A 13,739-nucleotide genomic window follows, 5' to 3' on the forward strand; every position below is an offset into this window, starting at 1 on the left:
GACCTTATGGGTGCCCGGGGCGATAAACTTATTTCCCCGGGGGGTGTGCCATTGAAAATTGGTTTGAGCAATTTCCTCAATTTGATTATATATTTCGTGTGGGCGTCGATTACCTAAAAGTCCCCCGGAGCTAGAATCAAGTGTCTGCCTAGTGTGTGGCAACAATCCATTATAGAAAGTGGATACTTGTTGCCATATTGCGAGGCCGTGATGGGGACACTTGCGTAATAGCTCCTTAAACCTTTCCCAAGTTTCATATAAGGATTCCCCGTCCTCTTGTGAATATGTATTAATTTCAGCCATTAACTTAGCAGTTTTAGAAGGAGGGAAATACTTATATAGAAATTTTTGGGCTAGTTCATCCCAGGTGTTTACCGATCCAGCTGGGAGGGTGTTGAGCCAAGCTTTTGCTCGGTCTTTTAGTGAGAAAGGAAACATACGGAGGCGGATGGCGTCGTTTGATGCTCCATTGATCCGAAAGGTATCACATATTTCCAAGAAATTAGTTATATGTAGATGGGGATCCTCGTCCGCAAGCCCATGGAAGGTTGCGGAGTTTTGGAGCATTTGTATCAAATGTGGCCGAAGTTCGAAGTTATTGGCTTCGACATTCGGAGCATTGATAGCGGCGCCTAGATTACCTACGGTGGGTCGTAGATAATCCATAAGGGTACGTTGGTCCGCCATTGGAGGTGGATTACCCGAAACCTTCTCTTGGTTTTTGGCTTTTAACCTTTTTCTGAGAAAGCGTTCGGGTTCTTCTAGTGGTTCTTTTATGTCTTTATTGGAACTGGAGCTCATACACTACGTGAGGTTGGCGTCGGGTTCCAAGTCCTGCAATAAAAACAAAAAAGAATGTTGGTCAGAAGGTTCACCACGGCCCCGTGTTGAGCGAACACTGCCCGTGGTCGGAATTTCAGTGATTGTTTTCCAGATCCCAGTTACTGGAAGTTGGACACGGCCCCGTGTTGCACCGGCACGGCCCCGTGGTCAGCCTTCTGTAACTTGGAAAACAAAAACTGCCAGTGACGATGCTGAACACGACCCGTGTCCGACCAGGCACGGCTCCGTGTTGAGCTCTGCAGAAGCTGAAAATCTAAGAAAAAATCCTAAAAAAAAAAATTAAAGAAAAATAAAAATATGATTAGGCCGTTGATTCCTAACTTTCTTAAAATCCTTGTGTCCCCGGCAACGGCGCCAAAAACTTGATGTGCGTGAAGTGTGTATATAATTTTGATATATATTTAAGCCCCTTTTTACACTTTTAGCCAAGTTTTAAATTTATAAAACACGATATTTACTAACACTAAACACACATATGGGCAAGTGCACCCATCGTGGACGTAGTATAGTGTTGGTAAGATACCGAGGTCGTCCAAGGACACAAGAGCTTTTAATACCGGTTTATCCTCAACGTCTAATCAAATCAAAAAGTGAGAAAAATGTTTTAAACTAAGAAAAATAAAAACTAACTAAATGCTGAAAAACAAAATAAAATAAAAACAGATAGACAAGATGAATCACTTGGATCCGACACGTGTGTTAGTATAACCTTTGATTATTTTCGCACTTTTGCACTTGTTTAAGAGATTATCTTAGTTATTGTAGTAGGCCCCTCTTTTGAAGGCGACGTTACCCTCAACCCAGTAGTTTGAGTCAGCAAGGATACAATCCTAAAGGGTCGGATTATTGAAAGATAATGAATTAAGTTATTAATGCAAATTGTGGTAGGCCCCGCTTTCGGCGGTGACGTTACCCTCGGCTAAGTAGTCTGAGTCAGCAGGGATACAGTCCTAAATAGCCGGGTTATAGTATTAATAGTAGTTAACTTATGAGGGGGTCAAAGAGTTTGGATCCCCGCCATCCAATACCTATGGGTATTGAAGGAGATCCTACTAAATTTGACCCAGGTCCCAAGCAGGACCTCTAAACGCTGAACAAGGGCAAGACCCTTACCAAACCGTTCCCTTAACCCCCGACCAGGTAGCCAACATACCTCCATATAGATCGTGGAGATATGAATGGTGAAAATCTTTTATTTTATGTAGACAGTAAAATAACGCCAAGACACCACGGACAAACGATAAGGAAAGATCACCTTCAACATAAGTAACTAGTTATTAAAGTCATTAATACAAAACCAAATAAAAAGTGCAAAAGATTAAAAATAAAAAGTATTATACTAAACACTTGTCTTCACCAAGTGATGTAAGAGACTTAGGCAAACATGGCCTTGATTGTCAAGAACTCTTACGATCAATCTTGGATCCCGAGACGACTCACACACTCTACGATGGACAATGGATGATGGTGGTGGAAGATGGTGTTATGGTGGTGGTGGGTGGTGGATGAAGTGTGAGAGAGGTGGTGTGCCAAGGGATGAAGTGGAATGAAGCCAAGCACCCCTATTTATAGGCTGAACAGAAGGCTGGGCACGGCCCCGTGTCCGCTGGACACGCCCCTGTGCCCGTCTGACATTCTCTCTCTTCATTAATTGTAATTCGCAATTACAATTAATGCGCCTGCTGTACTTTCACCACGCCCCCGTGCCCGCTGGACACGGCCCCACGTGGTGGGCAATGGAAGCTTCTACTGGTTTGTCTTTTCTGCTGCTTCGCTGGACACGGGGCGTGTTCAGTCTCTGTTTTCTCTTCTTTGCCTTGGGAGGTGCCGTTGAGGGTCAGGGCAGTCTACTTTTGTTCCTTTTCTTGTATTTATGCTAGAATTAGTTGTCTTTTTGCTTCTTTTGTGATTTTGAGCTCATTTCATCCTGAAAATACAAAAGGAAGACAAAAACACTCTTTTTCCAACATTAGTACTTAAAAAGGGTTAGTTATATGCCTTAATTGATGTGATTTATATGTTGCATTTTACACACATCAATAACACAATAGAGATTCAACGACTAACGGTTCCGTGTATTGATTTCGACAGAGATTTGGTACAATAATCTACAAATACAAAGCACTCACCGGAACTCTGTTAGGATCTGAGTTTGGATTGATTGTGATTTGTGTTTGAATTAAGATGAAAATGAATGAGTTGTGCAGCAGAAATTAGATGGAAACAAACTTTTCACAATCAAACAGGAGAAATGCTTTCAAACATACATTTTCAACAGAGAATCAAATGCTTAAATTTATTTCAAACTTTGATTACACTTTCAAGTATGAATACAAACTCCCCCTCAGCCCGAGCTCAGTAATTTGTTCGTGCAGGAAGAAGATGGTGAAAGAGCTAATAGAACAGTACAGAGCACTGTTCTATTTATAGGCACAAGCAAACCACTGAAGCATCTAAGTTGACGTCACCATGAAAGTGACATCTAACCTCCTAACAAACTCTAACCTATGACCTATACAAACACTGCTATGCTAACTACTTATATTATAATACATTACATAAAGTAAACAAAACTACTGCTAGATCCTTCCAATGCTGTGAACCCAGCAGTACTTGTCATGATCAGCAGTGCTTGATTAAGGCAGTAGATTGGGCAGCAGGGCTTTAGTTTCTTCATCAGTCTTTGACTTGATCAGCAGTTGTAGGTCAGCAGTTTGTATGATCAGTAGATAGGAGGTCAGCAGATATTGAAACCACTTTCAAGGGGAGAGACTTGTATGCATAACATCTGCTTATTCTGGATCCACTACTCTGATCCAGTTTTGGCTTTTAATTATCTGTTCCTTTGATAGGGTTCAATCCCAATAATCTCCCCCTGGAATAGATAATGCCAAAACTCTTCATTATTGGTAGATCTTTATTGCCTCATCAACAGTTCCCTTATTTGCCCTTTGAGTTGTAATTCAAAAGTTAAGGCAGCTGTGTCATCATCATCCCTGCTAAGTGGAAGATCAATGAGATCCTACAAATCTTCAAGACTCAGGCCAAGAGCTTGTTCCCTTGTTAATTTCTTCACTTCTCCACTAGACTTGACTACAGTCAGTACGTGGGTCTGTTTATCAGTTTTCCACTTTAGTACTTTTGAGCCTGGTGGGTTTCTTGGGAGATTTTTATTGGATGAGGTGTTTGGTGATGCAGGCCTATTGACTGTCTGAGCAGTACTTGCAGATTGTTCCAATTCAAAAACTTCTTTAATCATTAAGCTAATGCCCTTTTTTACAAGGTCATTCCCAGCTATTAATTCTTGAATTGTTTCAGCACCAAACTGGCTTTGATTCCTTCTTTTGTAGATGGCAGCACCAGTTGGAGCAGTGGTTCTTTTGACTTGCAGCTTTGGTGGCCTTTTTGAGACCTCTACTTTTGAATAGTCAGGTTTTTGTGGAACTGTAGGATCTTTCTTCTTTAATTCCTCCAGCCTTTTGTAGGTGGCCCTGACCCTATCTTCTCCCCACTTTGACACAGAATTCTTTGACCCATAGTCAGCTGCTACCAGCTCCTCTTTCATTCTCTTCAATTCCAAAGCTTTGTCAGCAATATTCTTTTTGAATTTTTCAGGAGGAGTACGGTTGACCTTATTTTTGATCATTTCTTGAATCCTGTCTGCCTCACCTTCAAGCTCAGGAATGGTCCAGTCTTTGTACATATGTTTCTCCCCCTTGTACTTTTTAGTAGCCATTATGCTTTCAATGTAGTCTTTTCTCAGAGTTTCATCTGCTCTCTCTAAGATTTGTTGACACACATTTTTTACAAATTGCTCTAGGGATCTGACTTGTGTAAGCAAGTACTGATAGTTCTCCTGAATTTCTCTATCAGATTTCCCTTGTGTATTTCTTTTTGAGATATCCTCAGCTTGTTCAGCCTTGATTCCCAAATATTCATCAATATTGTTAGCCTGGGATATCCTTCAACTGATGGCAAACTCCTTTTAGCAGGGTCATCCTCATAATAGAAAGATTTGATTTCTTACCTAACTGTTATGAGTTCCAGAGGAAATTGAAGACCTGCAGGAGGTAATGGCTTTTGGATTTGAGCTGAAGAGAGAGGAATGGGTTTTGGAATTGTGACAAGTGATAGAGATTTTGAAGATGTTGGTGGTGGTGATGGAGAATCATCATCTGGTATGATAATCCTTCTCCTTTTTATTTTAGGAGAGGCATATGATGTTTTGGATGGAACAGTGGTGGTGGTTTAAGTAGTAGTGATTTGTGATTGACTAACAGCTGTTGAAACAACTGGTGTTTCAACCACTGTTGTCATTACAGCAGATGTTGTAACATCTGATGTCTTCTGCTTTTTGGCAGGAAAAGATGGTGGTGATGTTTTCTTTGGTGGTGATGGTGGTTGTGGTAAGGCAGTGGTAGTGGTGTGTGTTGAAGTGGTGTGTGTTGAAGTGAAAGCAGATGTTGCAACAGCTGAAGTACCAGCAGATGTTGATACAGCAGGAGTTACAACAGCTGTTTGGGTGGAGGTTTGATGTTGGGGGCTTTTGGATGGTGGTCTTGGAGTATGCTTTGTGAGTCTGGATGGTGTGGACTTGGGTTTCCTTACTTTTTTAGTAGGATTTCTTTTTGGCACATGATTTTGAACATCCTTTAACCCAGAACAACCCTGCGCATTCAGCTTCATGTAAGCTCTTTTCTCCTCATTCCACCTTGACATATCTTTGCCGCTCTGTCCCTTTTTACACTTGCTACAGCTTCAGCAAGTGCATTTTGGGTAACATCAACCTTTTTACTACCATCTGGCAAGGGAATGTTTCTGGTCATAGCATCCTTTTCAGGTTCAATATACACCCCATCATCTATACCCTTCTTTTTCTACTCCTGAATTTTCTCCCCCTTTTTGGCATTATCTGGGGGCGGTTGATCAATGAATAGAACAGTTGGAGGAGCAGTGCCAGTGGTTTCCAATATGTGGGCCTTGAGTGCCTTAATATCTGCTTGTGTGTTCTTGAACCTAGACTCCATGGCGTTTCACAGCTTTTGTACATGTATCTCATGTTTCTGATCTGCCATTTCTTTTTGTTGTTGGAGAAAAGGTTGAAAAAGGTTCCATAGCTCATTTGCAGCAACTGCTTGTGGTGGAGCAGGTGCTTGAGGTGGAACAACAGTGGACTGCACCTTTTGTACTGTCAACAACTGATGCAGCATATCTTTGATTTCTGCAACAGAAGTATCCAGTTTTTCTACTCTGGCCGTCAATTCTTGGTACTTTAAACCATCACCCAATTTAATGGGATCATCTGATTTCCCACTAGCAGTGGTTTTATCAGTGGTTGAGGTAGGGAGTGTACTCCAAACATTAACCACCGATGCCCCTTTTTCTTGGTACTAGGGTCTTCTTCCTTCAACACTTGACAACCTTTTGATGTTGCCAGTGGTCAAAATGAATCCACTGGTGGATGTCAGTGGTGTTATGGAAGGAATTGCCTCCAAGGAAGTCTTATTGATGTAACCACTGTCCAAGTGTAAACCAGTGGGTTCAACACTTGTAGTGGCTGCTTCACTTGGATTACCACCAAGAGTTACTTGTAACTCAAGGGGTGTAACCTCCTCAGGTTGTGTTGGTGGGTTAGCAAAGATTGATACAGCAGGCCCAGTCATTTGTTGAGGCATATTCTCATGGACAGGTGATTGAGAAGGACAGGTTTGTGCCTGGTTCAAATCAATTGCATCCAACAAAAGTTTTGTATTTGGTGGAATTGTGGATGTGAGGTTGGGTGTAGAAAGAGAATTTGCCCCGGGCATTAGGCTGTGGATGATGGAAGCAAGTGATTCTAGAGCATCATAATGTGGTGTCCCTATTTGTACAACGTGTTCTTTTTGAGAAGAAGCAGGAGGAGTTTCAGCCATGGTTTGAGATATTTCTACCAACTGCTGTGAGGAAGTAGCAGCAGTGGTTTCGTGTGACTTTTGTTTTGTCACAGGCAGTTGCTCTGGTATCTCAACCTCCAGAGTTGCCTTTTTGGTAGGTTTGGGGGGTTTTTGAGTTTTCTTTTTCTGTGGCTTTTTGGTGATTATAGGTGTGGGTTTCAAAGTAGTTGTTCTGCTACTTTGATCACCTTGAGCAGTGGGCTCAGCAGCAGATACCTGAGGAGCAGTGGTAGCTGCTAAATTCTGCTCAGGCACCTCTGCTTGTGTTTTGCAAGGTGTTGACATTCTAGTAAAAGTTTTAGCAGTTAAGTTGTGCATTTGGAAAAAGTCACCTTGTTTTATTGCAGAAATATCATTCTTATCCATTTTCTTTTCAAAATAGTAGCTTAGAAATCTTGGAAAAAGTAAGAATGATTTTGTTTCAACATTTTTAACCAAATCATTGAAGATTTCCTTAGAATAATTAAAATTTTCTTCTTGAAGAATAGCATATCCCAAGTTTTGAATCTTCAATGGTATTTCATTAAAAGCAATGGTTTTGTTTGAAACACACATTAGGAGGGTATGAAATAAAAATCTTGTTGCAGGAGGCAAGAAACCTTTTTGTAAGGTATCCCTCTTCATCATTGTGTCTGCATACCCTCTTTCAATGAAGTCAATTTTTAACTCGTTTTTAGGAAAGAAAGTTTTACCTTGCTGATCCTCGTGTTGAAAGACTTCTGAGATGAATTGTGGTGTTATTTTGATAGCTTTACCCTTTAGAGAAGAGTTAATGGCGATGACAGTCTCACCTTGTTTTTCAAGGGTTGCATTTTTCCAAAACTCTCTTTGGGTCGCCAAGTAAATTGGTGCGTCTGCCATTAACAAAGTTTTGTACTTTGATGCAGAGATGGTATCAATGATGGAGTCGAAAGCATCGGTGGTGCCGGGTTTTGTGAGAAGACCCAGAAGATTGTGAGATGTTTTATGCGGTATTTCGAAGTGGATTTTGCGGAGGACTTCGGTTTAGTCATTTTGAAGAAGACGATCGAAGAAATTTGTGAAGGAATTTGATGAAATGTGAAGAAAACTACTTTGAGAAGAGAATTTTTAAGAATTCAATTCGACAGTAAAACCCTGTTTGGGGTGTTGAAAGGGGGTTTTATGGAGAAAAAGTGAATGCTGACGTGGCAGCGGTTACAAAAGGTCTGACCACTATGTACTGTCCACATGCCGTCCCCTGGTGAAGCGAAGGACAGTACTTTTGTGAAAACTACTGGTGAAGACAGTGGTTGCAACGGTAATGAAGGCAGTGGATGATTTTTACTATCAGTGGATAGCATATCAGTGGATACAACACTGATTTTGAACAACAGTGCTTATCAAAGGAATATGGGAACAGGGGATAACTTTCAGCAGTGGACAAACTTTTGAAGTAGAACAGACTTTTGAACTCATCAGTGGTTATGGCAGACTTTTAAGGATTTTAATGAAAAATTCATTTTTAGCTATTTTTAAGGATGGATTTTTTATTTTCTAAAAACATTTTAATGCTTTTATTCATAGAAAAACATGATTTTGCCTGTTATTCCATGTTTAGCATGCCAATCCTAGAGATCAAGCTTTCAAAGGTAGATGTGTCTAATGCTTTGGTTAGCACATCTGCCAGCTGATCCTTAGTTGGAACATGATGTAGAGAAATCTAATCTTTTTCATAGCAATCCCTCACAAAGTGATGTCTGATGTCGATGTGTTTGGTGGTTGAATGAGAAACTGGATTTTTGATGATATTTTCTGCTGCCTGGCTATCCTACATGAGTGGTGTCTTCAAGGCAGTGATACCAAAATCCAGCAACTGATTTTGAAGCCAGGGCAGTTGGGCTGTACAGCTTGCAGTAGCTATATATTCTGTCTCAGCAGTGGATGAGGAAACAGCTGCTTGCTTTTTTGCTTTGCCAAGATACTAAGCAATTGCCTAGAAATTGGCACCCTCCTAAAGTGGACTTCCTTGTTTTGTCACATCCAGCAAAGTCACTATCTGAGAAACCTGAAAGCTCAATTTTACCATCAGCTGGATACCAGATACCAAGTGTGGGAGCACCTTTTAGGTATCTGAATATCCTTTTTACAGCAATAAGGTTTGACTTTCTAGGGGCTGATTGGGATCTTGCACAGACACATGTTGCAAACATGATGTCTGGTCTAGATGCAGCTAGGTACAATAAAGACCCAATCATGCTTCTATATAAGGTCTGATCAACCAAATCATCCTTTTCATCAGACATGACTAATTTATTGGTTGCAATGGGTGTACTGCATGGCTTACAATCATCCATGTCAAATTTCTTTAAAAGTTCTTTGGCATATTTGCCTTGATGGATGAAAGTGCCATTTTGTAGCTGCCTTACTTGGAGACCAAGAAAGCACTGGAGTTCACCCATTGCACTCATTTCAAACTCAGTTGTCATGAGTTGCCTGAACTCTTCACACATTTTATTACATGTGCTTCCAAAGATGATGTCATCCACATAAATTTGGACAATCATCATATCCTTTCCTTTCCATTTTAAAAACAGTGTTTTATCAATTCTGCCTCTGGTGAAACCAATGGAAAGTAGAAAGGTGGAAAGAGTTTCATACCAGGCCCTTGGTGCTTGTTTCAGGCCATACAAAGCTTTATTCAGCTTGTAGACATGATTTGGATTAAATGGATCCTCAAAACCTGGAGGTTGACAGACATAAACCTCTTCTTGAATCTTACCATAGAGGAATGCACATTTGATATCCATTTGATACACCTTTATGTTGTGGTTGACAGCAAAGGCCAGAAATAGTCTGATTGCTTCAAGTCTTGCAACAGGGGCAAAAGTTTCGTCATAGTCAATGCCCTCTTCTTGTTTGAAACCTTGAACCACAAGCCTGGCTTTATTCTTGACAACAATACCCCTTTCATCAGTTTTATTTTTGAAGACCCATTTTGTGCCAATAGGACTCACACCCTTTGGCAATGGAACAAGCTCCCATACTTGTTGTCTTTTAAATTGTTGGAGCTTCTCTTGCATGGCTTCTACCCAGCTGTTGTCTTTCAGTGCCTCTTGGTACTTGACTAGCTGATGGAGTGATAGAAAACCAGCAAAAAGACAAATGTTTTGGGATTGACTTCTTGTGAGCACCCCTTCATTTATGTTGCCAATAATTTGATCTGGTGGATGAGATTTCAAGAAGATGAGCTCTCCTTGGTATGGAACAATGGCATTGAGTGGTGAGGGCTGCAAATGTGTATCATCAGAGCTAACCACTGCTGGTGACTTTGATGACCCAGCAGTGGCTTCAAAAGGTGGTGGCATAGGGGGTAAAGGTGTGGACACATGCTGACTTTGATCCACTTTTAGAGGACTTGTATCAACAGTGCTTGATGATGTGGAAACAGTGGTTAAAGGGCTACTTTGGTCAACAACTGTTGAGGTAGCAGTGGTTGCGCTTTGACAGCTGTTTTGTACATCTGCTGTTCTTCCCATTGTGGCAGACTTTTGTTGGGGAGTGATGATCTCATACCCATAGTCTGGTGTTGAATCCTCTGATGGACCTGCACTGTTAGTCATGACAGCAGTGTTTTCAAAAGTGAATTTATCAAGATCAAACAAATCAGCAGGATTTGCTGGGATTTTCATTGATGAAAGTTCATTGAACTTTACATTCAAAGTCTCTTCCACTGCTGTGTTAAATGTCACACCCTGGCTTTTGCGGAGGCGTGGGTTTATTTGGTGTGACTTCTTAATACCATCGCAACAATCACAACAATGCTATATGATAAAAATACATGATGTTCATCCATTAAAATAGTTTGGAAAAATGCATAACATATTGTCTTAAAACATCAACCACAGAATGCGTTACAAAACATTACTTGTTTAAAACGAGTTCGTAAGACTCGACAAGAGACTACCAACAACACAAGGATAAGAGACATGCAACTCGTCCAGGAAGGAGTTGCACTTCCCAAACCCTACAACTCTAGATGACATCCTTATTAAGTACGCAGATTGTCTAACATGCAACACTTGCCAGATCCAATTACTTCCCTGAAATACATGTAGTTTAAAAAGTCAACAAAAAGTTGAGCGAGTTCATGTGTAAGTCTGTGTGTATAAACCATTTAGTATGTCTATAAGTAAAAATAGTCCCTGGTATGTAGCAATAAGGAAAAACTGATCACCATTGGGTTGCAAAGCCAATAGTATATGTGAATGATGCAGAAAGACTCAACCCTAGCAAATTTGTCTCCGGTATGAAGACATAGTCACCACTATGGGCCCCCGGCCTCATGGGTGTGGGCTCGCTACACCCAAATAGATCTATCACTCATGTCCCGTGGTCCTACTATGAGGATTAATGGCCTTAAGTGTCATGCCCACCACTCACTTGATCGCCTAATAAAAACCCTCCTTAAGCTAACAATACCATGTATAAAATGTCTGAAATAAATTGTAAACATGTATTCCACCCCCGAAGTATAAAACGGAAAACAATAAAAGAAAAGGGGGTCATGAACTCACAGTAGTGCGTCTGGACTCGAATCTCAACTCTGTCTGCTACACGACAACCTACAACGTACTAATGTCTATTAGACGAACGGGCCGTGCCTTGGCTTAGAGTTTAGTGTTTTGAGTTGTGTCACTTTGGTATTATTTTGTTAAAATAATAATAATTATTTTAACTTAACTATCGTTCTTAGAAAATAGTTAAGACAACTATTTCGTATCTATATTTCTCGAATATTTTACTAAGTGTTCGGATTTTCGGAAAATTTCGCCATAGTCTCCTTTGTAAATAGAGGTGTCCATGCTTAATTAGCATATCATTTTCTTTTACGTATATCCTGTAGTTCATTTTCAATAATCAAATCGACATATAGACATACAAAGCATTACTTACTTTATTTCAGCTTTATAAATCAAAGCTGGACTGTTTTCGAGGATTTTTATAAAATAGTTAACCTTTTCCAAAAATTCCCAAATTTTTACAGAATCTCCTATATGTTCCAGAATTTATTATGTAAAAATATCAGAGTCAAGTTCCTTACCAATATTTTATAGAAATTTATTTACTCGACTGCAATCAGATTTGTTACTTTATGATTGCAGTTTACGGAATAATTCACTAAAAATCAACCGTAAGTCCGATTGACAAAATTCCAGTTGGAGGATCATCATGACAACGGTGACCAACTACTGTGAAAATTCCATGAGTCGATTCCACTCAGGTTTCAAGTTATGACTTCGAAAACAACACACTTTTTCTGCAGTAAAAATGCAGCTTGAGCTGCTGTCCAAAAACAGTCCCTTAAAAATAGTAAACGGTCTCGAAAAATTACGATTCCAGTGCCATTTGTTTGGTTATTCCAAAATGCATATTTTAGGCTTCAGAAAATCAGTTTATCGATTTAAAACGGTCCAGTTACAGCCTGTTGAAGTTGGCTGGAAATACAAATCAACTTGCTGTTTCAACGTAAAAGTTACTAAAAACGCATCAACAAAGGTCTTAAACATGGTTTATCGATGGTTTAATGTTCAAACTTCAATCATGCTTTAACCAACCCTAAACCAACCAGATTTCACTTCACACAAACTCTTTATATAGGGTCTTTATGCAGAAATTCATGTTCATCTTTTTAGTGTTCATTTTCTTGTGTTACTTGATTATCATCATCCTACTAAATATCATAACAAAGAACAAGTTGAAACAATGGTGTGAAGGGACTTACTACTAGCACAAGGCTAGGGTTAGAGATCTTAATGCAAGGTTGACGAAGAAATGATAGTGCTTGAGGCATGAACAAAGCTTCCTTGAGAGTCCTTCAACTTGTAACTATTATGGATGATCTTCAAGACTTGGAATGGACTTGTAGTGAAGAAGATGAGAGTATGAGAGGTGGTGATGGTGATTTTCGGTTATGGGGAGGGGGAGCCGAAAATAAGGGGAGGGAGGGGGAAGGTTGAGTGTGGGTTTGGAAGATATGATGAGCTATACCTTGGAACCATGCATCTTTCTAACCTAGGTCATAATTTGTTAGATTTTTGGCCAATGAGAGTTAAGATCACCTTTACTAAAATCTAAACAAAATATATATGTAATCATGGGCAGATTTTCGGTTGGGGGGGGGTAAAATGAAAAATTTTGTTAACTAATAGGTATTTAGTTAGAAGGTTAAGGGTATTTGCTAGAATAGTGGGTGTATGCCATGTTTCTATTGTGCATGGGGATTTTTGGTGATCGTAAATAATTAAGAATGATAAAATAATATTTCTGACAATATTTTGGTGTCCCGGGTAATGTCTGGTTGTTCGGTTACGTATCGTTCCGTTAAAGCGTTTAATTGTACCGCATAGTGTCTTTTATGCATCTTTTTGTAACGAAATTAATTCCAACACTTAGGAAAGCGTTCAGGACCATTTAGTCAATACTCTGTATAATACGAGTGTGTTAAAAGTTGAATTGCTACTGAAAATGCAGAATTCTGTATTTAAAATGAGTTTTAGGCACTGTCCGGCACTCAAACTATCACCTAGTGACACAGTCTTATGGTCCTCACTTCCCTACACTCCATACTGGTGTAGTGCTTTATCTCTGGCCCATACTAGCCTAAAAAAATAGTGTCTATCTATGTGCTGGCATTGTCAGCATGTCTCTGTGTTATCCGCTCACTGTGCTAACTGTGCTTTGTGCATCAGGTTTGTCACTAAGAGTCTGTATGAATTAAATGGAGTGACTGTATGTAAAGGATACACATGTATGTATGTAATATGAATCAGTAAGCAGTTTAAAGTGTCAGATGTAATCAAGCACATTCATTAAGCACATAATTAGGGTTAATTAATTTGTACAGTACCTGTAATTATGCGAGTTGTCACATTCTCCCCCCGTTAAGAAAATTTCATCCCGAAATTTTAAGTTCTACTTCTAGTTGCAGGGGTCTTGGGGAAT

General features: G+C 39.9%; 1 non-coding gene across 1 annotated transcript; it reads left to right on the forward strand.

Moving 5' to 3' along the window:
- The first annotated feature begins 202 nt into the window (after positions 1-202).
- LOC118483562 lies at positions 203-309 on the forward strand. The gene has a single exon (XR_004870853.1). It is a non-coding gene; the product is annotated as a small nucleolar RNA R71 (small nucleolar RNA).
- The last annotated feature ends 13,430 nt before the right edge of the window (positions 310-13,739 follow it).

The sequence above is a fragment of the Helianthus annuus genome, chromosome 10, assembly GCF_002127325.2.
Source record: "Helianthus annuus cultivar XRQ/B chromosome 10, HanXRQr2.0-SUNRISE, whole genome shotgun sequence".
In the NCBI taxonomy this organism is placed as follows: Eukaryota; Viridiplantae; Streptophyta; class Magnoliopsida; order Asterales; family Asteraceae; genus Helianthus; species Helianthus annuus.